Here is a 26,170-nt window from a genome sequence, read left to right as displayed (position 1 = left end):
AAAAATAATAATTAAAAACCCTCAAAAGAGTAACAGACCTCGCGTGGAAAAAAACAACCTACTATGGTATGCATTTTGCCCCAAAAATTACTTTAAAAAATCCCAGCGAATATGATTGCATCATAGAATCGGCGGATCTAGGGAGGGTGTGGCTAAAACGCAGATTAAGACAAAAGCAGGTCGGTTCCACGGGGAGCCGGATTTAAAAAAAACACAGCGCGATCGAAACGATAACAGTCTCTACAAGGGGGGAACAAAAAAGCGGGAGTATTTACCCATTTTATTTTGTTTTAAACCTCAACTTCTGCCATTGAAAAGTGAGCTCATCGACCATGAGCTCGCTACAGGTGATTGGTGACACTCGCCGCCCAATCACTATGCGCCTGTTAGCCATTGCAAAGTTGTTAACCCCAAGAAGTCTTCTGTGGTTGTGTGTTTTAATCTCGGTGATACCACACGGCTGATTCCCCCACCACCGACCGACCCATCCAGCCACCCCCTCCGTCCCTCCCTCCCAACCTCTTACCACCCACCCACCCCCTCCCTCCTCCACCACCTACCTCCTTCCCTCCTGTACAGAAAGCTCTGGTGCCAGGTGGGAAGAGCAACGAACAACGTTTGCAAACAGCGATCCGGTGGCTAGTGGCTGTTTGATATTGTAAAACAGATTGGAAATATCGCATCTGTCGTTTATAACGCGCAAGTAACAGCCTATCTTCTGACAATCGTCTCGGACAGGGCTTGTCAACATCCTCCCTGGGTGCAGATTGGTGAGTATTTCTTTAAAAAAAAATCTATATATATATAATCTCGCCCTATTTCAATTCATAGATTTGAAGCTATTATATTTTGTAATGCAACTTAAACAAATTTCTTGGGGGCATGGTGGGGTGAAGAAAGGATATACATTAACAGCATGGGGAAGATGACGAGAGTATTATTCCCTTTGCTTTGGTCTCGATTCCGCCCATGCTGTCGCGTCAGTCGTGGCGAAAGATAGATAATTGTAAGCTTTTTTTTTAATTTAAGAGAAGGGGAGGAAATACAGCTTTCTTAAAAAAAAAAAAAAATTATAATCTTTATACCAAACCGTGATACCGGAGAAAAAAATATCGATAGTTTCTAAAATAACTTTATTGGATCGAGTTGGGACTTTTTACCCCTCCCCAGCCCATTCTTCAGATAGGGATAGCAGACAAAACGAGGCAGAATCAAAATGTGTACGATAAGCGGATTTTTTTTCCAACAAAAAAGGAAAAAAATGCTCAAGAGAATATGTGACTGATTATTTCCCATCCCCATTTCCAAGACGGTGAATGACAAATCTGATCTGCGTTGCCACCGGACACACTGTAACTCTTTAATAATGGGTAGGACTGCTGAGATATTGTTGGCTGCGTTTGGCTGGGGAGAGGAGGGATGGGAAATTGACATATTAACTCGCTTTATATTAAGTTACGGCTGGACTAATGGTCGCTGCTGCTGCTCTCTTTTGCAAATTCATGTTGTATGTTCCGCGCCATTGGGGCCAGTTCTGAAAAGATGTCTCTTTCCTTTCCACCCCCACCCCCAATCATACACTTTTTGTGGGGGTGGGCTTAAGAGTTTGGTCGGTTTAATTAGATATTAACACATGTAAAAGTTGCGCGTATTTTCAGGCATATTCTGGCTTTTTATTTATTTTTATTTTGCACACGATGGGAGATTCAACGACGCTTGGATTGTTTGCACTGACTGTTGTTGGTGGCGGCGCTGTTTTACCCTTAATTGGGGGGTGGGGAGGGGAGGGGAAGTGGGGGAGAGACTTTGAATCTAATGTCGATTTGACCAAATTGAAAGGGGAGAGAGAGGGAGAAGCGAGTGGGACTGAAAGGGAGGAATCAGAAGATATTGTTTTATTGTGCAAGGGGTAGAGACTTAGAATCGTAGAAGCACCCACACTTCGCACTGCCATGAGTATTCACCTCGATATAGGAAAAAAGAGGAATATCTTGCGCTCATCCTTGGAGGGGGCCCCCAGCTTAAACACATACTGGCTGATTCTGCTGCTTTTTACAAGGGGCGGAGATTTGATAAATTGTATCAAACGACACCACTTTCATTTTATTGAGAATCCCTCCTCCTCCCCCCGCAGGAACTCCTCCTGCGAATCTTCACACAATTCTTTGTAACTTATTGCAACCTCGTTGAGTTTGAGATTTAGATTTAGATATATACCGAGTGTAATGTTACTGGCGATCTGGGCGATGTATCGCTGCAGAAATCAGGTGCCATTTTCCCCCCCCAAGTTTTTTTTGTTATGTGAAAAGTGACGGCGGCGTTAAATGATCAAAATAAATGGCTGCATGAATTTTCTAACGACGTATATTTTGTTGGTGTGTTTTGTTTTAAACGCTTGCTGGAGGTTGATTTTTTTTTTCTCTTCTGCCTTTTGTTTGAATTGTTTCATACGGAATGATTTTAAAAGTGCAGCTTTGAGGAGGTGGAATAAAAAGGTGAATTGTATCTACAGTAGATGACAGGAGACAGACGTGTTTCGCGAAAAGAAAGACCCACATTGCTTTAAAAAAAAATCTTGCCACGTTGTGAAAATATCATCCAGAGTTCTGTACTCTGGAACCGTCCTCCAGCAACACCAGTGCAGAATCGTGCAGGGTGGCTGAGGCCATTGTTGTGCCACACTTGCAAGAGCAGTGATTATGCACAGACATATTTGCTGTCTTCTGTATTCAACATGACTAGTGACTAGTTGAATTATATCAAAGCTACGTATCAGGAATGTGTCAGAGCAACTTGGTGTGACTTGATCCTGCACCACCGCTGCAGAGAGAATAAATATTTATTTTTCTCTAAAATTACCAGGACCAATTTCATCATGAAAATTCAATGGAGCAAAACAATATCAGAAATATTTGATTGTATTTGTATAGGTGCAAATCAATTGAATCTTTTGTTATCCAAGAGTAAATTATTCATGATTATCATTGAATGCCAATGGCTGATATGCGTCTTTATTCAAGATTAAATTCAGATTTGCTTTAGAACCATCCAGAACTAATCAGTTGACTGCTGCAAATTAGGTTGTCTCCGACTCACTGTTAACATGGTGCAGTCACAAAGCATATTTCTGGCACTTTCAATCATCTTTGATGGGTAGGTGGGAGGGGAGAGGAGGAAGATATGCATTTAGGGAATCCATTCAGACCATCTAACCAGATAAGTGATAAACATCTAACCATAGATATCTGCATGTGGACACAGGAACGACTGCATTCACAACCTCTCTGTCCTTGGAGACTCTGGGTCCATTTGTTTATCGGATTTGTATGTCATTTATAATTGGAGGGGTGAGCCAATATTTACTGTTCCGTCTAGTTTTGGTTAACTATGCAACTTGCAGACTATAATTACATTTAGCATGAAACCACTGGTTTTGTTTTTTAAAGGGAAAATGTAAATATTTCCAATGTACAGTATACCCGGTCAATGTAATATTAAAAATTAATATATATTTCCTTGGTGTACACTCTTCAGCTCCATCTGATTTCATAGCCAAACGTGTGAAACATTCAACTTCTTAATGCTGTTCCATGCAATGTGATCAGACTAACTGTAATCTGCACCTTAACTTCATTGCAGCAAAGGTGGAATCATTACATTGTTTTTTTTGTTTTTAAAGCCCTGCAAACTGTCTGTTTTGAAAGCTCCATTGTACAAATATTTATAAACTTGGGATGTGGGAATGTTCTAGATTTCTAGATTTTTCCACGTGAAAAAAAAAGGTAATTCCTGATTTTTTTTCTTCTTGAAATGCCTAGGTCTAATTTTAAGATGGCTGTTTTGATTTCACATAACAGAACCTACCAATACAGATCATTTAAAAATCACATAAATCATTTGGCTCCATATGAGTACTCTTCAAGTCAATAAGATCATGGCTGATCTTTTACCTTGCTGCAATTTCCAGTGCTTGTCACATATCCCTTGACTTGTGTTAATAGTTTTAAAAAAATCAATCTACGTTGAATATATTGGATAGAGCTTCCACACCACCATGAGTAGAGAAGTCTAAAGATGAATTATCCTCTTGTAGTGAATACATTTCTTCCCATTTCCAATTTGATTGGGTAACCCTTGAATTTTTAGACCATGGCCTCTGATTTGCTGCATCCTGCCTAGGCGATTTAACATCACCACATTTACCCTCTCAAGCCAATTTAGAATGTTTAATGTTTCAATGAAATCAACTCTCCTTCATCTAAACTCAGAAATATAATTGCAGTCAGCTTTATCTTTCCTCGTACTACAAGTTCTGCATCAAAGGATTCAATCATTTGGGGAACCTTTGTTGCTCTCTATCAAAGTGCATCTTTCTTGGAAAAGATGATCCGACCTATATAAAGATGGTGTCTCACCAAAGCCCTATGTAACTGCAATCAAATTGGTTCTTGTTCTCAAAGCCTCTTATAATAATGGACAACATACAACATAGAAAACATAGAACATAGAAAATAACTGAGTTCTTTTGTCAATCTAAAGTCAACTTGACTCAAACACTTGTAGCTGTTGAAATCGATTCTTTATTCAGCTGAGACTAGTCTCTGAACCTTCCAACACAGAGCTGATAGAAACATAGAAAATAGGTGCAGGAGTAGGCCAATCGGCCCTTCGAGCCTGTACCGCCATTCAATATGTTCATGTCTGATCATCCAACTCAGTATCCTGTACCTGCCTTCTCTCTATACCCCCTGATCCCTTTAGCCACAAGTGCCACATCTAACTCCCTCTTAAATATAGCCAATGAACTGGCCTCAACTACCTTCTGTGGCAGAGAATTCCACAGATTCACCACTCTCTGTGTAAAAAATGATTTTCTCATCTCGGTCCTAAAAGACTTCCCCCTTATCCTTAAACCTTGCTGACCCCTTCTGGACTTCCCCAACATCGGGAATAATCTTCCTGCATCTAGCCTGTCCAACCCCTCAAGAATTTTGTAAGTTTCTATAAGATCCCCCCTCAATCTTCTAAATTCTAGCGAGTACAAGCCGAGTCTATCCAGTCTTTCTTCATATGAAAGTCCTGACATCCCAGGAATCAGTCTGGTGAATCTTTTCTGTGGCAAGAATCTTTTCTATGGCAAAAATGTATTTCCTCAGATTAGGAGACCAAAACTGTACGCAATACTCCAGGTGTGGTCTCACCAAGACCCTGTACAACTGCAGTAGAACCTCCCTGCTCCTATACTCAAATCCTTTTGCTATGAATGTTAACATACCATTCACTTTCTTCACTGCCTGCTGCACCTGCATGCCTACTTTCAATGACTGGTGTACCATGACACCCAGGTCTCGTTGCCTCCCCTTTTCCTAATCGGCCACCATTCAGATAATAATCTACTTTCCTGTTTTTGCCACCAAAGTGGATAACCTCACATTTATCCACATTATACTGCATCTGCCATGCATTTGCCCACTCACCCAACCTATCCAAGTCACCTTGCAGCCTCCTAGCATCCTCCTCACAGCTAACACTGTCCCCCAGCTTCGTGTCATCCGCAAACTTGGAGATGTTGCATTCAATTCCCTAATCCAGATCATGAATATATATTGTAAATAGCTGGGGTCCAAGCACTGAGCCTTGCGGTACCCCACTAGTCACTGCCTGCCATTCTGAAAAGGACCCATTTACTCCTACTCTTTGCTTCCTGTCTGCCAGCCAGTTCTCTATGCACATCAATACTGAACCCCCAATACTGTGTGCTTTATGTTCGCATGCTAATCTCTTATGTGGGACCTTGTCGAAAGCCTTCTGAAAGTCCAGATATAACTAGTTCTCCCTTATCCACTCTACTAGTTACAGCCTCGAAAAATTCTATAAGATTCGTCAGATATGATTTACCTTTCATAAATCCATGCTGACTTTGTCCAATGAATTCACCACTTTCCAAATGTGCTTCTTGTTTGCCATATCTGCAGATTAATTTAAATAATTTGGGTAGAAGGACACCCAGGACATTCTAAACATCAACATTTTTCAATCTCTCACCACTTACAAAAATAAACTCTCTTTGTATTTTGCTTCTGTCAATGTGGATGAATTTTCATTTTTCCAAAATGGTCTTCCGCTTGCCACAGCAAATTGGATACATTAAACTCAACTCCCTTTGTCCATTTCACTGATATCGAAATGTGAACAGCTGGAGCACCAACACTAATCCCTATTGATAGACCTAAAATGCTGGAGTAACTCACTGGGTCAGGCAGCATCTCTGGAGAAAATGGATGACATTTCAAAGCGATCCTGGTCCAACCACAGAACCTAAGGCCCAAAAAAGCACAGCCTCGACTTTCCCAGAACACAAAGGAAATTGTCCAATGACTTGACAATTTCTTCAGATGCACCATAGAAAGCATCCTATAGGGATGCATCAAAACTTGGTTTGGTAACTTCTGTCCAAGACCAACTCTTCTGCAGAGAGCAATGGATGCCGTCTAGTCCATTGTGCAAAGCCAACTTCCCCACCCCATTGACTTAATCTACACTTCACACTGCGTCGGGGAAGCAGCTAACACAATCAAGGTTGCTCACATTCCATTCATTCGCACTTCTCCCCTTAGGCAGTAGATACAAAAGCTTGTAAGCACGTACCATCAGTTTCAGGAACAGCTTATTCGCCACAGTTATCAAACAGATCTTTCAGATCCGATCCCCCAACCTACCATGATGTTGTCTTTGCACTTTTTATCTGCTCTACCTCTGTAGCTGTCACACTTTATGCTGCAGTCTAGTTATTTTTTCTCATTGCATCACTTGCTGTCCTTGTGTCTGATTAGATTGTACTCCTATATGTTATTAGTTGATCAGATAACATGCAAAATGTTTTTCACTGTACCTCAGTACACATGACACCAATAAACCAATACCTACACCATTTCATTGGTCATGGCCTTCCAACCTGAAAATAGACAATAGGTGCAGGAGTAGGCCATTTGGCCCTTCGAGCCAGCACTGCCATTTAATGTGATCATGGCTGATCATCCCCAATCAGTATCCCGTTCCTGCCTTCTCCCCATATCCCCTGACTCCGCTATCTTTAAGAGCCCTATCTAGCTCTCTTGAAAGTATCCAGAGAACCGGCCTCCGCCACCCTCTGAGGCAGAGAATTCCATACTCACAACTCAAAAATTACCTATTTATCCCTGTATATTGCTTTCTGTCCATTGGTCAATCCTCAATCCACACCAGTATATTATCATGTGCTCTAATTTTATCTAATAACCTTTTCAGTGGTATCTTATTTAAGACCCTAATTTTTTTTTAAATATATCACATTCATTGATCTACCCCTTATCCTACCAATTTCAAACTCAAAAATTCTTACAGATGTGTCAAACAGGATTTCCCCACTCATAAAGCTGTCGACTCTGCACAAACCCATTTTATTATCCAAGAGCCTTGTTAGCACTTCCTTAATATTTGTAACATTTTTCCAACTCCTGATGTATTACTCTCTTGAACATAGAACATAGAAGAATCCAGCACCAGTGCATGTGCTTCAGCCCACAATCTCTGGACCATCAGGTATCTACCCATATCCCTCCATTCCAACATATCCATAAGTCTACCCCAAAGTCTTAAAAATGCCACTAATGCATGTGCTTTGCCCACCACTCCTGGCTGTATGTTCCAGACAGTCATCGCCCTCTGTGGGGGGGAAAATACAAACTTGCTCTGCACACCTTCTTTACATAGAAACATAGAAAATAAGTGCAGGAGGAGGCCATTCGGCCCTTCGAGTCAGCACCGCCATTCATTGTGATCATGGCTGATTGTCCCCTATCAATAACCTGTGCCTGCCTTCTCCCCATATCCCTTGACTCCACCAGCCCCATGAGCTCTATCTAGCTCTCTCTTAAATCCATCCAGTGATTTGCCCTCTGTGGCAGGGAATTCATCAAATTCACAACTCTCTGGGTGATAAAGCTTTTTCTCACCTCCGTCTTAAATGGCCTCCCCTTTATTCTAAGACTGTGGCCCCTGGTTCTGGACTCGCCTGGGAACATTTTTCCTGCATCTAGCTTGTCCAGTCCTTTTATCATTTTATGTTTCTATAAGATGTCCCCTTATCCTTCTAAACTCCAGTGAATACAAGCCTAGTCTTTTCAATCTTTCCACGTATGACAGTACCGCCATCCCAGGGATCAATCTCGTGAACCTACGCTGCACTGCCTCAATCACAAGGATGTCCTTCCTCAAATTAGGAGACCAAAACTGTACGCAATACTTCAGATGTGGTCTTACCAGAGCCCTATACAACTGCAGAAGAACCTCTCTACTCTTGTACTGAAATCCTCTTGATATGAACTTTAAACTTTACCCCTCTCATCTTATAGCTGTGCCCTCTAGTATTTTATTTTCCATCCTGGGAAAAATATTCTGACTGTCTACTCTATCTATGCCTCTCATAATTTTATATTCCAGTCCTCGCAAAATAAATGCCAACATTGCATTTGCCTTCCTTACTAAAAATTCAAATTTAACTTTGGGGAATATTGCACCAGCACTCCCAAATCCCTTTGCATCTCCAATTTCTGAATGCACTCCCCATTTAAAAAATAATCTACGCCTTTATTCCTACTACCAAAGTGCGCAATTTCATACTATGCTACGCTGTATTCCATCTGTCACTACTTTGTTCACTCTCCCAACCTGTCCCAAGTCCTTCTGCAGGCTCCCTACTTCCTCTACACAACCATCTATCTTCATATCATCCACAAAATTGCCCACAGCCATCAATTCCATCATCCAAATTATTAATATACCACATGAAAAGTAGCGGACCCAACACCGACCACTGCGAAACACTGCTAGTCACTGGCAGCCAACCAGAAAAAGCCCCCTTGTTCCTACTCTTTTTGCCACCTTCCACTCAGCCAATCTTCTATTCATGCTAATGTCTTCCCTCCAGTACTATGGGTTCCAATCTTGTTTAGCAGCCGTATGTGTGGCACTTATCAAAGGCCTTCTGAAAATCCAAGTATACAGCATCCATTGACTGCTTTGTCCATCATGCTATTTACTTCCAACAGATTTGTCAGGCAAGATCTCCTCTTCACAAAACCATGCTGACACTGGTCTACTTTACCATGCTCTTCTAAGTACTTGGAAACCTCATCTGAAATAATGGACGCTAAAATCTTACCTTACCAAAAAAAAAAAAAAAAAAAAATCTTACCAACCGCTGAAGTCGGGCTAACCTGCCTATAGCTTCCCCTCATTTGCCTCACTCCCTTCCTGAACAGTGGAGTAACACTTGCAATTTTCCAGTCCACTGGGACCACTCCTGACACTAGTGATTCCTGAAAGATCACTACTAATGCCTCCACAATCTCTAAAGCCACATCTTTCAGAATCCTGGGGTGAAGTCCATCTGTTGCAGTTGACTTATCCACCTTCAGACATTTCAGCTTCAAGCACTTTCCCCTTAGTAATAGCAGCTCCACTTACTTCGGTCCCCTGACTCTCTTGAAATTCTGGTGTCTTCCACTGTGGAGACTGATGCAAAAACGTATTCAATTCATCCGTCATTTTATACCCCATTACCACTACTCCATCGTCATTTTCCAGCGGTCCAATGTCCATTCTTGCCTCTCTTTTACTCTTTACATATGTGAAGAAAGATTTTGTATCCTCTTTAATATTATTGAATAGCTTACCATCATATTTCATCTTTTCCCTTCCTATTGCTTTTTTAGTTGCCTTCTGTTGGTTTTTAAAAGCTTCCCAATCCTCAAGCTTCCTGCTAATCTTGATAATATTATATGAATGCTCTTTTACTTTTATGCTGTCTTTGACTTCCTTTGTTAGCCATGGCCACCTCATTCTCCCATTAGAATTCATCTTCCTCTTTAGCATGAAAAGATCCTGCATCTTCTGAATTACTCCCGGAAACCCCCTGGCTTTCCGGGAGTAATTCACTCCACGGTTGCTGCTCCACGGTCATTCCTGCTAGGGTCCCTTTCCAATCAACTTTAGCCAGCTCCTCACTCATGCCCGGGTAGTTGCCTTTACTCAATATTAATACCAACACATCTGATTTCATCTTCTCCCTCTCAAACTGCAGTTTGAATTTTATCATATGCTTACTACCTCTAATCAAATCCGGTTTGTTACACAACTCCAAATCCAGAATTGCCCTCTCTCTAGTAGGCTCGATCACAAGCTGCTCTAAGAAGCCATCTTGTAGGCACTCTACAAATTCCTCCTGTTACGATCCAGTACCAACATGATTTTCCCAGTCTACCTTCATATTGTGATCCCCTATGACCACTGTAACATTGCCTTTCTTACATGCCGATTGTATCTCATGATGCAATTTGTACCCTATATCCTGGCTACAGCTCGAAAGCCTGCATGTAATTCCCATCAGGGTCTTTGTACCCTTGCAGTTTCTTAACTCTACGCACAAGGATTCTACATCTTCTGATCCTATGTCATCCCTTGCTACGGATTGAATTTCATTCATTAAGAGCAGAGCCACCACTCCCCTCTACCCACCTGTCTGTCCTTTCAATAAGATGTGTATCCTTGGGATGTTCAGTTCCCAGGCCCGATCCTCTTTCAACCACATCTCCGTGATACCCAAATGGTGAACCTACCAATTTCTAACTTTGTTCCGTATACTGTGTGCATTCAAATTTAACAGTTAATTTTGTATTTGCCACCCGCCTTCTCAAATCGCTCCCCATTTTGCCTGACAAACTCTGTACAGACATCACCGTAGTCTGGATTGAACCCGGATCTCTGGCGCAGTAAGGCTGCAACTCTGCCACGGCGACACCATACCACTCTACTCACAAAACTCCTTGCAAGGATGTTGCTGCCCCTGTAGTTCAGGTGCAACATGTCCCTCGTGTACAGATCACAGCTGCCCCAGAAGAGATAATGGTCCAAAAATCTGAATCGCTGTCCCCTTCACCACCTCCTCAGTGACATATTGGATTGTCCTATTCTCCTATTACTACCCACACTAACACATGACACTGGGGGTAATCCAAGGATTACCACCCTGAAAGTCCAACATTTTAACCCTTTGACTAACTCCCTATATTCATTCCACAGAACCTCATCCCTTTTCCCACCTATGTCAATTGTACCAATGTGCACAACACTATGTCAATAGTATCAATGTGCACAACAACTTCTGGCTGCTTGCCAGTGACAGACCATCCTGCAGTCCTGTTTGCTGCCACAGAATCTCCCTTCTATCCACCTAACTATTGAGTTTCCCTTCACAATGACTCTGCCTGACCTCTCCCTACCCCACTGTGCATCAGAACCAGGCCCAGTGCCAAAATCCTGGCTGCTGTATTTTCAGGGTGTTATGGACTTGGACCAAAAATCCCTCTGTAATCAATGCCGTTAAGGGTATATATACTAGACTAAGTGGGACCCGCATCACACCGGAGGACTGGTCCCCCAACGCAATATTCCACCTCTCCACCAATTCCAATATTGGTGGCCAGTGGGGGGGGGGGGGGGCTCTGGAGCTCTAGTATGGGTGTTGTTGACTGAAGGGACTGGTTTCCAGAGGGCTAGTATGGACATTGTGGGTTGAATGGATTCTTGGGCTGGCGGCTCAGTCACTCAAGCCTGTTGTGCTGGCAGCTCACTCACTCACGGCTGGTGGGCTGGCAGTTGACTTGCGGCTATTCCTTGAAATTCCATTTCAAGCAGGGTGCAAGGCCACCAAATTCAAGTGCAGTTTCTGATCACTTGAAGCAGGATGCAAGGCCACCAAATGCAAGTGCAGTTTCATACCACTTCAAGCAGGGTGCAAGGCCACCAAATTCAAGTGCAGTTTCATACCATTTCAAGCAGGGTGCAAGTCTGCGAGTCGTGACCTCTACCTCCTCCATCTTGCAGAAACTGAGCCACCCCCACACTTCTGTGTTTTATAGTCCCTTCCCCCCCCCCCCCCCTCCCACCAGAAGGGATGTGGCCTTCATGGCGTGGCTGACAGGAGAGAGGATCTCAACATTTTTTAAACACTAATAACTCTTATTTTTCATCGATGGGAAAAATCCTCGGCACCTGATGAGCGGAGGGGAACTCTGAGTAAGATGGCCAAAAATCAGATGTATGAGGTCGAGTGTTTTCTAAAATCAATATAAAGCGCAAACAGGAAGTGGTCAAGATGAGACTTTTAATTATATAGAAGGCAAGGCAACTTTAATTTGGCAAGGCAACTTTAATTTGGCAAGGCAACTTTAATTCGGCAACACAGCTTTAGCATTTCCAAACCAAAGGCAATGCAGCTTTAGCATTTCCAAACCAAAGGCAACGCAGCTTTGGCATTTCCAAACCAAAGGCAACACAGCTTTAGCATTTCCAAACTATATTTTCAAACCACATTAAGGGCACTGACAGGTCAGTAAAACTACTCACAGTTTAGTAGACTTCTGGGTTTTATAGTGCCTCTGGAAGGGGCATGGTCTTCAAGAGAGAGAATCTCAACATTTTTAAAACACTAATAACTCTTTTATTTTTCATCGATGGGAAGAATCCTCTTGTCCTGTGCAGCGGAGGGGGACTCTGAGTAAGATGGCCAAAAATCACAGCTGTAAGTGTCAGCGATTCTTCTAAAATCAATATACAGAACAACAGGAAGTGGTCAAGATCAGACTTTTAGTAATATAGATAACAAACAGCAGCGGTTACAGCACAGATTGCTGTGGAACTCCATTGGTCACAGACCTGCTGCCTGAATATAGTCCTTCCACCATATCTCTATCAGTTCCAAATGCATACACCATGAATCCTGTGTATCTTAATCTTCTGAATCAGCCTAACATGCTGGACTTTATTGAATGCCATGAAGTCAACATCCAGCACCCTACCCTCATCACTCACCTTCGCCACCTTCTCAAAAGGCTTGATTAAGTTAGTAAGACCTTTGGTATGTTGCCTACATTACCAGCACCAATTCCTAACTCAGCACCATCTTAGATGGTGGTGGAGGGGAAAATGTGGTCACCATTGACCAGAAGGTAAACTAGAGTTAAGAAAAATATTTTTTAAGCCAGTTAAAAATACTATAGCAACAAGAGGTGGTCAGAGTCTGAAGTGAGTGGCTCAACTAATTTCCCCATAGCCTTCCAACCATCCACAGGGCATGTTAGGAGCATGATGAAATATCCTCCATTTTCTGTGATGCGTGCAACTTCTTCAATGATGCACAAGAATGCTATGCCATCCAGGGCAAAGCAGCCTGCCTGACTGACACACCCTCCACAATGAGTGTGCATGAATTACAAAATATACCGCAGTTCCTTATCAAGGCCAATTCCACATGGAAGATGGGTAAAGGCAGCAGGTGGGAACATCACCATCTGAAAGTTGTTCTTTCAAGTTGCACATCTCTTTGATATTAAAAATATGTTACTGTTGCTTCATCATAGTGTCTAGAGCCCAGAACTCGCAATCCAACAACAGCTGGGGAATAACTTCACAAGGAACATAACATTAGTTCAAGAAAGTGCCTCACCACCACCTTCTTGAGCAACTATCGGAGAAACAATAAATGGTGTCCTTTCCAACGGTGCCTACATCTTTTGAAAATTAGCCCTCTGATAGCCTTGCATGTTATTTGCAATGTCTGGATAGAACTTAACAGATATCCACACATTTTCATATAAACATAGCCCATTGAGAATATGAAACAAAACAGAAAATTCTGGAAATGCACAGCAGGCCCATGAGCATTTAAGTGCATATTAATCTTTTGAACAACTCAATAGAATAAAGGAAATTCAACTGAAAAATTGAGATGGTATTTTTGAAGGACGGTAGAAAGATAGGGGTGAAAGATTATAATTGGCTATTGTGTTATTGCTAATAATTTAGCAGGTGCTGAAAATGACAATGTAGTCCACATCAGTGACAATGACTTCACTCTTCAAGATGGTTGGCCATTCTTGAAACACTGTAAACACCATCTTCTGATCACTGTTGTTTTGCGGTACTTTTAAACCTGTGATGAACGCATAATTAATTTCATAGCTGATTTAAAAATTAAAAATTAATTTCCTGTGAATTATCAAGCATGATAATAGTTGTCTGATGTGAAAACGGCACTCTGTTGTTAGGACCAATTGTCAGAATACAAAATAAAGAAAAGTTTGAAATGGGAAAAAATGAAAGTATTTCTTCCTTGCCTTCCCGAGCCTTTAAAATAAAATATTGAGTTCCATTAATTGAAAAAAAGTAATGATCTGCTATTCAGAAGAATAAATGCAATGGAGCAGTGTAATGAGCCACCATGTGATTTTGTTTAACATGCCAGGAACAAATTTTATGACTATTAAAAAAAAAAAACATCTTCTACTTTAGCATTAAGTGTAAGGGAGGTTTATGGCAGCATGGATTCAGGGCAGCTTTTTATGCTGTCTGATGGGTCTATGCTAGTTTACATTTCCCCCACCACCCGTATTGTAAGAGCAAAGGGTTGTCAAATAGTGCTACATAATGCAAGTACATTGGGACCTGCTTGTCATAATCCTTTTCTGCATAGATGTTGCCTGACCCGCTGAGTTACTCCAGCTTTTTCTGTCTGAATCTGATACAGTTACAAGTAACTGAACCTATATTTAATTTAGTTTAGAGATACAGCACCTATAGTCAGGATCGAACCAGGGTTTCTGGCGCTGTAAAGGCAGTAAATCTATCGCTTTGCCACTGTGCTGCCCAAACTAAACTAAACTACATTCTTGAATTAATGGACTATTGATTATTTATAGCGATTTTCCACCAAAAAGGGAAAGTTTATTTGCTGACCAACTGAAGACTAGATCAGAGTAACATTTAGGTGCTTCATCTCCTCCCGCTCTACAATCCTTCATGTAAGTGAAGGGTGTCGACCCGAAACGTCACCCATTCCTTCTCTCCAGAGATGCTGCCTTCCCCGCTGAGTTACTCCAGCTTTTTGTGTCTATCTTCACTTTAAACCAGCATCTGCGGTTTCATCTTACACATGTATGCATCTGCCCCCATTATCATCGGATGCCCAAGGTCTTTCTGATATCTACCACCAGAATATCAGAATCTAACAAAAGCAAGAACTGTAGTTATATGCACACAAACTGAATGTTGACGATTTTGAATAAAAGGATATTGCATGGCGCAAAAAAAATAATTCCACATCACTGACTTGGTAATTATGCTTCTTTGTGAATGTCATAAGGAAATTCCTGTGACATCGCACACATACAGATTGTTACATAGATCTTGTGGGGAGAAAATTATCAGCTGATTCTTACAGTTACAATAGTGCTTCAACTCCCAGTGTTGTTGTTCAGAACATGTATAAACTAAAGAAGTAATTGTGACTGTAAAGCTGTCAGCTATAATCTTAAAACTTCCACATGTGTGGTAAAGAAATGTGAGTTTTTCTTTTTCTAATTCCTCACTCCAAGTCATTTGTGCAATCTTTCTTGTGTTTCTCAGAAAAAAATAGCAGATGATGTGGTGGATGTTGTATCAGCACTTGAATCCATTTTGTTTATAGTACATTTGGCATTTTGTTAAATAAAAGAATGAGAGATGGTAAATAATTGGAAGATGAAATGGAAGTGAAATTCCGACATATTTATAACTTTTTAAAATGGTAAACTGAAATCTTACGGTGATTGAGGATATTGTTTTGAATTTTCTGATTTTTTTTTTTTTATTTCAAGACTTCCATTTTACCTCTCATAGCAATTAATAATGGAGCTCTCTGTTTCCTTTGGTTATGCTTTCTTGTCTGCTGCATATAAAACAGAATACAAATTTCTCCTTCATCTTTACAAAAATCCTGTATGCCATAAATCATTTCCTGGCTGGGCTCGGACATGTTTCCTGCTCCTAGGCTCTTAAAGCAGTCAATAGGAGATAAGCATTGCAGAGTGAAAATTCGTTCTTTGAGGACTTGCGAGTTTAAATCATTGCTGAGCCACTTTATTTTGCAATGCTAATATTTTTCTCTTTCTCCAGACTGCTGTGCTTGAAATAAATAAGGCATTGAGACTTTATATTGGTTGACCTTGTGTTAATATCGAGAGAAAATATGTACATTTTGGGCAGAGGGTGGGGTGCAGAAGGGTGGGAGAAGTGATGACTTCCTTCATTCTTTTGTCCTCCACCAGACTCGTTTGCAAACAACCTCGCCTGACCTGTATTCACCACTTAACAGCTCCACCCCCTCCCTACCAGCTTCCTACCCTCGACTTCATTCTGCCTGGAGCATGATCTTGACCCAAATGCCATCTGTCTATTTCCCACTGAGTTTATCCAGCAATTGTTTCCCCCCCTCAGGATTCTAGCATCTGCTTTCTGTTGTGTTGCTGAAGGTAGGCCTAGGTGAAGTGGATGTAGAGAGGATCATTCCAGTAGTGGGAAAGTCTAGGACCAGATGGCACAGCCTCAGAATAAAAAAATAATTATTTTGTGTCCATCTACCGCAAGCTTCCGGCGACAATCGGTGGAAGCCATCACTTGTTGCAATAGATGATGGTGGCAACATAATTAGCTCGGGATACTTCCAGTTCCCAGCACCGTGACGTGGACGCTTCTGCTATGGGGCCCGAATAAAAGGTCAGACACTTAGAATGGAGATGAGGAAGAATTTCTTTTAGCCAGAGGGTGGTGAATCTGTGGAATTCATTTCCACAGCCAGCTGTGGAGACCAACGCATTGGGTATTTTCAAAACAAAGATTGATGGGTTCTTGATTTGTAAGGGCGTCAAGGAGAAGGCAGGAGAATGGGGTTGAGAGGGAAAAATACATCAATCCCCATAATCAAATGGCGGAGCAGATTTGATGGCCTGAATGGCCTAATTGTGCTCCTCAGTATTATTATGCAATGATGCGATTATTCTTGTGTATTTTTTGAACCACGAAGATAGCTACGATGGTACCATTGAACCATTTTGTGCTGCTAGTTAATGGCGTAGGCAAGGGAGCTTGTTTTTTATCAGTCATTCAACAGGAATCAGAGTGGTAGGGATCACATACATAGCAAAAACTGTCTGTGAGACCTGTTCCTTTTTTAGAAATATTCTGTCAAATATTATGCTTAAGCAAAATCTTTACCTTAATTTTGGCATTTGGGGGGTTGACTGATAGAGCAACCTACCCTTTTGAGTCAACGGGTAATTCCAAGTAATTTTTCTGGAGGATTGTTGCAGTGCAGCTTTTGGATCTATTGGCCAGTAACTCAATTTGTCAAAAGATGTAAAAACATTTATCATTACTTTTTTGTAAAGATAACAGAGGAGATTGAAGAAGGAAGGTCAGGAGATGTTGTCTATATGAACTTTATCAAGGCATTTGACAAAGATCCTCCAAGTTAGGCTGGTCCAGAACATTGAGGTACACGGGAACCAAGGCCAGCTGGCTAATTAGATCCAAATCCGTCTGATCTATCTGAAGAAGGGTCTCGACCCAAAATGTCACCCATTCCTTCTCTCCAGAGATGCTGCCTCACCCGCTGAGTTACTCCAGCATTTTGTGTCTACCTTAATTAGATCCAAAATTGACTTTGTGCTTGATGGCAGAGGGTAATGGTGGAAGAATGTTTTTCTGAATAGAACTCTTGGGTTATTTGGTGTACCCCCATGGCAAATGGTGTGGGCACCTTTTGCTGTTTGTGCACTTAGAAATAATAAATAGCAAGTTTGTAGATGACATGAAAATTAGTGGTTACTTTTGTTCACGGCTACGATAGGAAATATCAGTTGGAAAATGGGATGGAATGTTGGCAGATGGAATTTAGTCCTGACAATGTAGCGATCATTTTGGGAAGTCATCTAGGAGTTGTACATATACAGTAAATTAAATGGCACAAAATAATGTTGATGAACTGAACGACATAGGGGTCCAAATCTATTGTTTGCTGAAAATGGCAAAAACGGTCAATAGGATAGTGAAGAAGGCAAATGCTTGCTTTCATATTTTGGTGTACATAATATAAGAGTTGAGAGGTTTTATTGCAATTTTGCAAAACACTGGTCAGGCCACACTTGCTGCAATTTGTGCCGTTCTGGTGGTCACACTTATGGACGAATGTAATTATCGCTGGAGAGAGTACTGGGGGGATTCACCAAGATGGTGCTTGGATTGGAGGACTGTTGTTATGGGGAGAGATCTCATAATCTTATACCTCTGTCTAGTCACCTCCCAGCTCATTCACACCAGGGAAAACAAGCTCTCCTCGTAACTAGTTGCCCCTGTGGTGAAGGGGGCGGCGGATAACCCGATAGACGGGTATAAAATTTGTGGGAGCCGTGTATAGAATATATGTTCTAAAAGATTTTTGTTTAAGCAGAGAATGGTTGATATCTGGGACACGCTGCCAGAAGAGGTGGTGGAATCGGATACAATTGATATGTTTCGGATGCATTTAGACAGACACTTGCATAAGAAAAACATTGAAGGGCAAATGGGATTGATAGACAGTGTTTTGGGACAAAGACCCATCATTTATTTATTTGCATCTGTACTCCACAATTTGAGATTTGTAATAGAAAAAATCACATGTGGTTAAAGTGGACATTGTCAGATTTTAATAAAGGCCATTTTTATACATTTTGGTTTCACCATGTAGAAATTACAGCAGTGTTTATACATAGTCCACCCAGTTCAGGGCACCATAATATTTGGGACACAGCAATGTCATGTAAATGAGGGTAGTCATGTTTAGTATTTTGTTGCATTTCCTTTGCATGCAATGACTGTTTGAAGTCTGCGATTCATGGGCATCACCAGTTGCTGGGTGTCTTCTCTGGTGATGCTCTGCCAGGCCTGTATTGCAGCCATCTTTAGCTTATGCTTGTTTAGGGGGCTAGTCCCCTTCAGTTTTCTCTCCAGCATATAAAAGGCATGCTCAATTGGGTTCAGATCGGGTGATTGACTTGGCCACTCAAGAATTTACCATTTTTTAGCTTTGAAAAACTCCTTTGTTGCTTTAGCTGTATGTTTGTGATCATTGCCTTGCTGTAGAATGAACCACCGGCCAATGAGTTTTAAACTTGAGCAGATAGGATGTGTTTATACACTTCAGAATTCTTTATGCTACTACCACAGTTGTATCATGAATGAACATAAGTGAGCCAGTACTTTCAGCAGCCGTACATGCCCAGGCCATAACACCTCCACCACTGTGTTTCACTGAGGTGATATGCTTTGGATCTTGGGCAGTTCCTTCTCTCCTCCATACTTTGCTCTTGTCATCACTGATATAAGTTAATCTTCGTCTCATCTGTCCGCAAGATCTTTTTCCAAAACTGTGGTTGCTCTTTTAAGTACTACTTGGCAAATTAGCCTGGCCATCTATTTTTGCGGCTAACCAGTGGTTTACATCTTGCAGTGTAGCCTCTGTTTTTCTGTTCATGAAGTCTTCTGCGGACAGTGGTCATTGACAAATCCACACCTGACTCCTGAAGAGTGTTTCTGGTCTGTCGGACAGGTGTTTGGGGATTTTTCTTTACTCTTGAGAGAATTCTTCTGTCTTCAGCTGTGGAGGTCTTCCTTGGCCTGCCAGTCCCTTTGCCATTAGTAAGCTCACCTGTGCTCTCTTCTTAATGATGTTCCAAACAGTTGATTTTGGTAAGACTGAGGCTTGGCGGATGTCTCTAACAGTTTCATTCTTGTTTCTCAGTCTCATAATGGCTTCTTTGACTTTCATTGGCACAACTTTGGTCCTCATGTTCATAAACAGCAATATTTTTTTTCAAAGGTGATGGAGAGACTGGAGGTAAGACCAGGTGCTGAGAGCTCTCTTATACCTGCATGGAGGCAATTAAACACACCTGGGCAATTACAAACACCTGTGAAGCCATGCGTTCCAAACGTTATGGTTACCTGAAATGGGCGGAACTATGTATAAACACAGCTGTACATGGTGAAACCAAAATGTATAAAAATACCCTTTAATAAAATCTGACAAAGTGCACTTTAACCACATGTGATTTTTTTTTTTTCTCTATACAAATCTCAAATAGTGGAGTACAGAGGCGAATACATAAAGGACAGGTCTTTGTCCCAAACATTATGGAGGGCACTGTAAGCTGACAAAAAATATGGTAACAATGTGATGGGCGTCATTGCCCATTTTCTGTGCTGTACACTCAATAACTCTTGAGGGTTCAATGATTGCAAGGTTTCAAGGCCTTGTGATGGTACTCCAAAATGACCTTTAATTGACCTTGGTGGTTGCCAAAAGCAGCACTTATGACTCCAGCTACAGATTCTGAACAATACTGGAGTCCAGTAGGAAGGTCCAACTGTGTCATACCTAGCACCTAGAGATATGTTTATTATTTGCATGTGTAATATTTGGCTTGGGAGATTATTCAGATAAATATCTGACTATTGTCATGGCTTTAGCAATGGTCTTCTCTTGCCATGAAGTCAGACGTGCAACCCTTTGCTGACTATTCCACATCAGCATTTACATTTTCTCCACTAATTAAGTAACCTGTGCCGGTTGACACCAGAATTGGGATGATTTCCATGTATGGTCTAACTAAATGATAACTGACATTTGAACCATGCAAGTACTAGGTATTGATTTTCTAAAATGAGACACAGTCCAAATCATGTTTGACCTTCAACAGCAGTTTTGCAACTAACTAATAATATCTTGCATGTTATCATTGGTCAGTATCTCACCTGAGAGCCACATCAACCAGGTACTGGAGGAATAGAGTGGAGCATGTTCCCTGTTGCTTCCTTTGCTCTTAAAACCTGCTCCCATCCTGCCCCTTGAGATGTTCCACCATTGAATCGTATAATGGATAATCTGTACCTCCATACTAACCTGCATCTGTAGAATTTATTATATGTCTCCAGTTGCCTTGAGAAGGTGGCGGGTTCTTCATTGCCGTCTTGTTACTCCTTATGTGCAGGAAGGAACTGCAGATGCTGGTTTACACTGAAGATAGACACAAAAATGCTGGAGTAACTCAGTGGGACAGACCGCATCTTTGAATAGAAAGAATGGGTGACGTTTAGGGTCGAGAACCATATAACCATATAACAATTTACAGCACGGAAACAGGCCATCTCGACCATTCTAGTCCGTGCCGAACACGTATTCTCCCCTAGTCCCATATACCTACGCTCAGACCATAACCCTCCATTCCTTTCCCGTCCATATAACTATCCAATTTATTTTTAAATGATAAAAACGAACCTGCCTCCACCACCTTCCCTGGAAGCTCATTCCACACAGCCACCACTCTCTGAGTAAAGAAGTTCCCCCTCATGTTACCCCTAAACCTCTGTCCCTTAATTCTCAAGTCATGTCCCCTTGTTTGAATCTTCCCTACTCTCAGTGGGAAAAGCTTATCCACGTCAACTCTGTCTATCCCTCTCATCATTTTAAAGACCTCTATCAAGTCCCCCCTTAACCTTCTGCGCTCCAAAGAATAAAGCCCTAACTTGTTCAACCTTTCTCTGTAACTTAGTTGCTGAAACCCAGGCAACATTCTAGTAAATCTCCTCTGTACTCTCTCTATTTTGTTGACATCCTTCCTATAATTAGGCGACCAAAATTGTACCCCATACTCCAGAATTGGCCTCACCAATGCCTTGTACAATTTTAACATTACATCCCAACTTCTATACTCAATGCTCTGATTTATAAAGGCCAGCACACCAAAAGCTTTCTTTACCACCCTATCTACATGAGATTCCACTTTCAGGGAACTGTGCACAGTTATTCCCAGATCCCTCTGTTCACCTGCATTCTTCAATTCCCTACCATTTACCATGTACGTCCTATTTTGATTTGTCCTGCCAAGATGTAGCACCTCACACTTATCAGCATTAAACTCCATCTGCCATCTTTCAGTCCACTCTTCCAACTGGCATAAATCTCTCTGTAGACTTTGAAAATCTACTTCATTATCCACAACCCCACCTATCTTAGTATCATCTGCATACTTACTAATCCAATTTACCACACCATCATCCAGATCATTGATGTACATGACAAACAATAGTGGACCCAACACAGATCCCTGTGGCACCCCACTAGTCACTGGCCTCCAACCTGACAAACAACCATCCACCATTACTCTCTGGCATCTCCCATTCAGCCACTGTTGAATCCATCTTGCTACTCCACCATTAATACCCAACCATTGAACCTTCTTAACCAACCTTCCATGAGGAACCTTGTCAAAGGCCTTACTGAAGTCCATATATACAACATCCACTGCTTTACCCTCATCAATTTCCCGAGTAACCTCTTCAAAAAATTCAAGAAGATTAGTCAAACATGACCTTCCAGGCACAAATCCATGTTGACTGTTCCTAATCAGACCCTGTTTATCCAGATGCTTATATATATTATCTCTAAGTATCCTTTCAATTAATTTGCCCACCACTGACGTCAAACTAACAGGTCTATAATTGCTAGGTTTACTCTTAGACCCCTTTTTAAACAATGCAACAACATGCGCAGTACGCCAATCCTCCGGCACTATTCCCGTTTCTAATGACATTTGAAATATTTCTGTCATAGCCCCTGCTATTTCTACACTAACTTCCCTCAATGTCCTAGGGAATATCCTGTCCGGACCTGGAGACTTATCCACTTTTATATTTCTCAAAAGTGTCAGTACTTCCTCTTCTTTGAATCTCATAGTTTCCATAGCTACTCTACTTGTTTCCCTTACCTCACATAATTCAATATCCTTCTCCTTGGTGAATACCGAAGAAAAGAAATTGTTCAATATCTCCCTCATCTCTTTTGGCTCTGCAGATAGCTGTCCACTCTGACTCTTTAATGGACCAATTTTATCCCTCGTTATCCTTTTGCTATTAATATAGCTGTAGAAACCCTTTGGGTTTACTTTTACCTTACTTGCCAAAACAACCTCATATCTTCTTTTAGCTTTTCTTATTTCTTTCATAAGATTCTTTTTACATTCTTTATACTCCTTAAGCACCTCATTTACTCCATGCTGCCTATAATTATTGTAGAACTCCCTCTTTTTCCGAACCAAGTGTCCAATTTCCCTTGAAAACCATGGCTCTTTCCGATTTTTACTATTTCCTTTCAACCGAACAGGGACATAAAGATTCTGTACTCTTAAAATTTCACCTTTAAATGTACTCCATTTCTCTTCTACATCTTTCCCATAAAACAAAATGTCCCAATTTACTCCTTTTATATCCTTTCGCATCTCCTCAAAGTTAGCCTTTCTCCAATCAAAAATCACAACCCTAGGTCCGGTTCTGACCCTCTCCATAATTATATTGAAACTAATGATATTGTGATCACTGGTCCCGAACTGTTCCCCAACGCATACCTCTGCCACCTGACCCGTCTCATTTCCTAACAGGAGGTCCAGCACCGCTCCTTCTCTAGCGAACCTTCTTCAGACTGAGAATCTGGGGAGAGGGAGACGCGTTGAAATGGAAGGGTAAGGTATGAAATCGAGACATCAAAAGGGATGGAAATCAAGGGAAATGTACAATAGATCATTGAACGCTTCGTTGTCAACTACCCCTAGCTAACAAACAGTGGCAAACTGGTCAGGGTGTCAGCTGGCCGATGGCAAGTGGGCCCCCTTTATCAAGTGGACCCCTGATGAAGTGGGCCCCCTTTGTCTCCTGGCAACCAATATTTTTAGACCCAGTCCGCCACTGCTAACAAAGGTAACAATTTAATCAGGGAGGACAGTTATACGTCGGAAAACTAAGGTGGGGAGCGGTGGAGAGAGATGGAAAGCAAGAGTTACTTGAAGTTAGAAAAGTCTATATTCACATCGCTGGGTTGAAAGCTGCCCAAGTGAAATTTGCGCTGGGCCTCACTCTGACAGTGGAGGAGGCCCTGGACAGAAAGGTCAGTATGGGAATGGGAGGGGGGAGATAAAGTGTTTAGCAACCGGGAGATCAGGTAGCAGACTGAGGGGAGGTGTTCAGCGAAACTACAGCAGTTTGATGTAACTGATTAGCTTGCGATGTTTCTTCAGCGGTAGTTCAACAAATTTACACTGGAATCTCATTGTTTCACCAACATCAACCCCTGCCTCATCCTGTGGAATTTATGAGAACTGTATCATCAAAATTTTAGGAGAAGTATAAAACTAATTAGTAATCCTGTAGTCCTGGAAAACATGATAATTATAATAAGACAACAGTTACATTCATTTTATGTTAGTTCAAAACATCTTTCAGGAAACTGCATTAATTGACTGCATCTTGTATATCTCTAAAACCAATTAATTTGCTCAGTAGTTACATTTGATATTAGACAAAAACAATTGATGTAAAAAAAATATTGGCTAAGGTAAGTTGGTGCGTATGAATTTTAGAAAACCTGAAATATCATATAATTTTATGTACGATGCACTATCTTCGAGTTAAGGTGTATACTTTCATTTCCCTGTATCATTCTAAGTAAACCAACCATAAGACATTCACCTCCATTGTTTGGTTGATAAAATCTGCTGACAAGAAGTTTCATTAGTTTCAGGTGCAAATGTAGAAGCATTCAGTACTTTGAAAATTGCTTTTGTGCCTGTTTTTGTGTTTTGGAAAAGCCAGAACATTCCAGCGAATAAAGCATTATTCTGTTATTAAACAGTGTAGTTAGTTTTGGTTTGGGTCAGCAGTAAGCCAGCACAGATGTTTTAAACCAAATCGTTGTTTTCTGCTTACAAATAAGGCAGGCACGTGCCGTCATGGTAAGCAAGGTAGGCACTGCCTACCCTGACTAAAATTATAAAATAATAATTATTAAATATAAATAGTAAAGGCACGGGAGAATTTTGCCTACTTAAGAGACCGATCTCTTAGGTAGGCATAATTCTCCGTGCCTTTCATACGCAGTACATGTAGTACGAGAAGGTCTGTGCAGCCCGCGTGCCATTGATGCTGCTTCAAGCCGTCATTTTCAAGGGGAGCTGAAACTCTGCCTTTGCAGCGTGGACTGCGTACTGCGCATGCGCAAGTTTCTTGGTGGTTTTTTCAAACATGGATTGTCATTATCTTAAGAAACAAAGAGAAAATAATGGAGTTTGTGTACAAATAATGTGGATGTAGATTTCTTTGAGCTATATGTTTTAAGATACCGCATTTCCCGGCAATGAAGAAGCTATTGTTTACCCAAAAATATGGCATGAAAATGTACCTGCATCTCGGAAGCCGAAGGTTAGGTTGTTGGCCAAGAAAGATAGACTTGGCTATCCCTCAGTACAGCAACATCAAGAACGATGTTGGTGTACTGAGGGATAGCCAAGTCTATCCCTCATTGCTAGCAGCTGATGGGAAGCAGATGTAAAACGACAGCGCCGCTGGGGGGGAGGAGAGTGCCTTTCACAGCGTGTGGGGGGGGGAGTCTGGCCAGGGTTAAAGTTGCAGGTAGGCAGGAGCATTGAGAAGGAGGGGGTCGGGGATCATGCCAGCAACCAGCTCGAGCGGGTCAGCGGGCGATGGATAACAGGACAGCGGGCGGTGGAGCTTACTCCATGTGTCAGTGCGAGTAACCCCAATTGGTCCCTTGTTCGCGCTGACACAGGAGTAAGCTCCACCGCCCGCTGTGATGTTATCCATCCCCCGCTGACCCACTCCGCTCTATGATCTTTGCTCTTGAGCTGGTCCCCTCACTGTTCAGACGGAGAGCACTGCCAGAGGTGAGCGGACCGGCAGAATGTGCTGAGGTCCCAGCAGCCGCTCGCAGCCACCCGAGCTACTTCTCTCCCCGGCCACAATGCAGTGGCTCCGTGCTCGGAGCGCCACGGCAGCGGTGAATGAGTAAGTTACTGGCATGATCCCCGGGGATAAGCTGTAAACTAGGATATCTGAACTATGAGTGAATGCGAGCAGTTCGAGAGTGAGGATACAGACAAATTAATGCAAGAGTTAGGAAATGTAGATCTGGAAGATGTACATGGTAGGTCAGGCTGGGCATGTACTCCACTCCTAGAGAAGGAAAAAGAGGGGTGACCCAATATCACAGAAAGAGGATTGATACAGACATAAATCAAATTATCTGCAGTTATAGAATTCAATATTGAATGCAGCAATATTGAGGATGCAGCATGTCCAAGCAGAAAATGAAATGTTGTTCCTCTAGTTGGCATTGAACTTCATTGTAACAGTACAGGAGACCACAGAC

General features: G+C 41.7%; 1 protein-coding gene across 2 annotated transcripts in view; it reads left to right on the top strand.

Moving 5' to 3' along the window:
- The first annotated feature begins 538 nt into the window (after positions 1–538).
- The window catches only part of epc1 (enhancer of polycomb homolog 1), a 181,661-nt gene continuing 156,029 nt past the window's right edge, over positions 539–26,170 (top strand). The window contains exon 1 of one of the 2 annotated variants that reach the window (XM_033045425.1): positions 539–770. The gene's annotated coding sequence lies outside the window, so the exon portion shown is untranslated. Of the gene's footprint in view, positions 771–1,351; positions 1,371–26,170 lie in introns of those variants that run through there. The other variant, XM_033045435.1, reaches the window with a different exon arrangement.

The sequence above is a fragment of the Amblyraja radiata genome, chromosome 2, assembly GCF_010909765.2.
Source record: "Amblyraja radiata isolate CabotCenter1 chromosome 2, sAmbRad1.1.pri, whole genome shotgun sequence".
NCBI classification, from domain to species: Eukaryota; Metazoa; Chordata; class Chondrichthyes; order Rajiformes; family Rajidae; genus Amblyraja; species Amblyraja radiata.
This window is presented reverse-complemented; position numbering and strand designations above follow the sequence as displayed.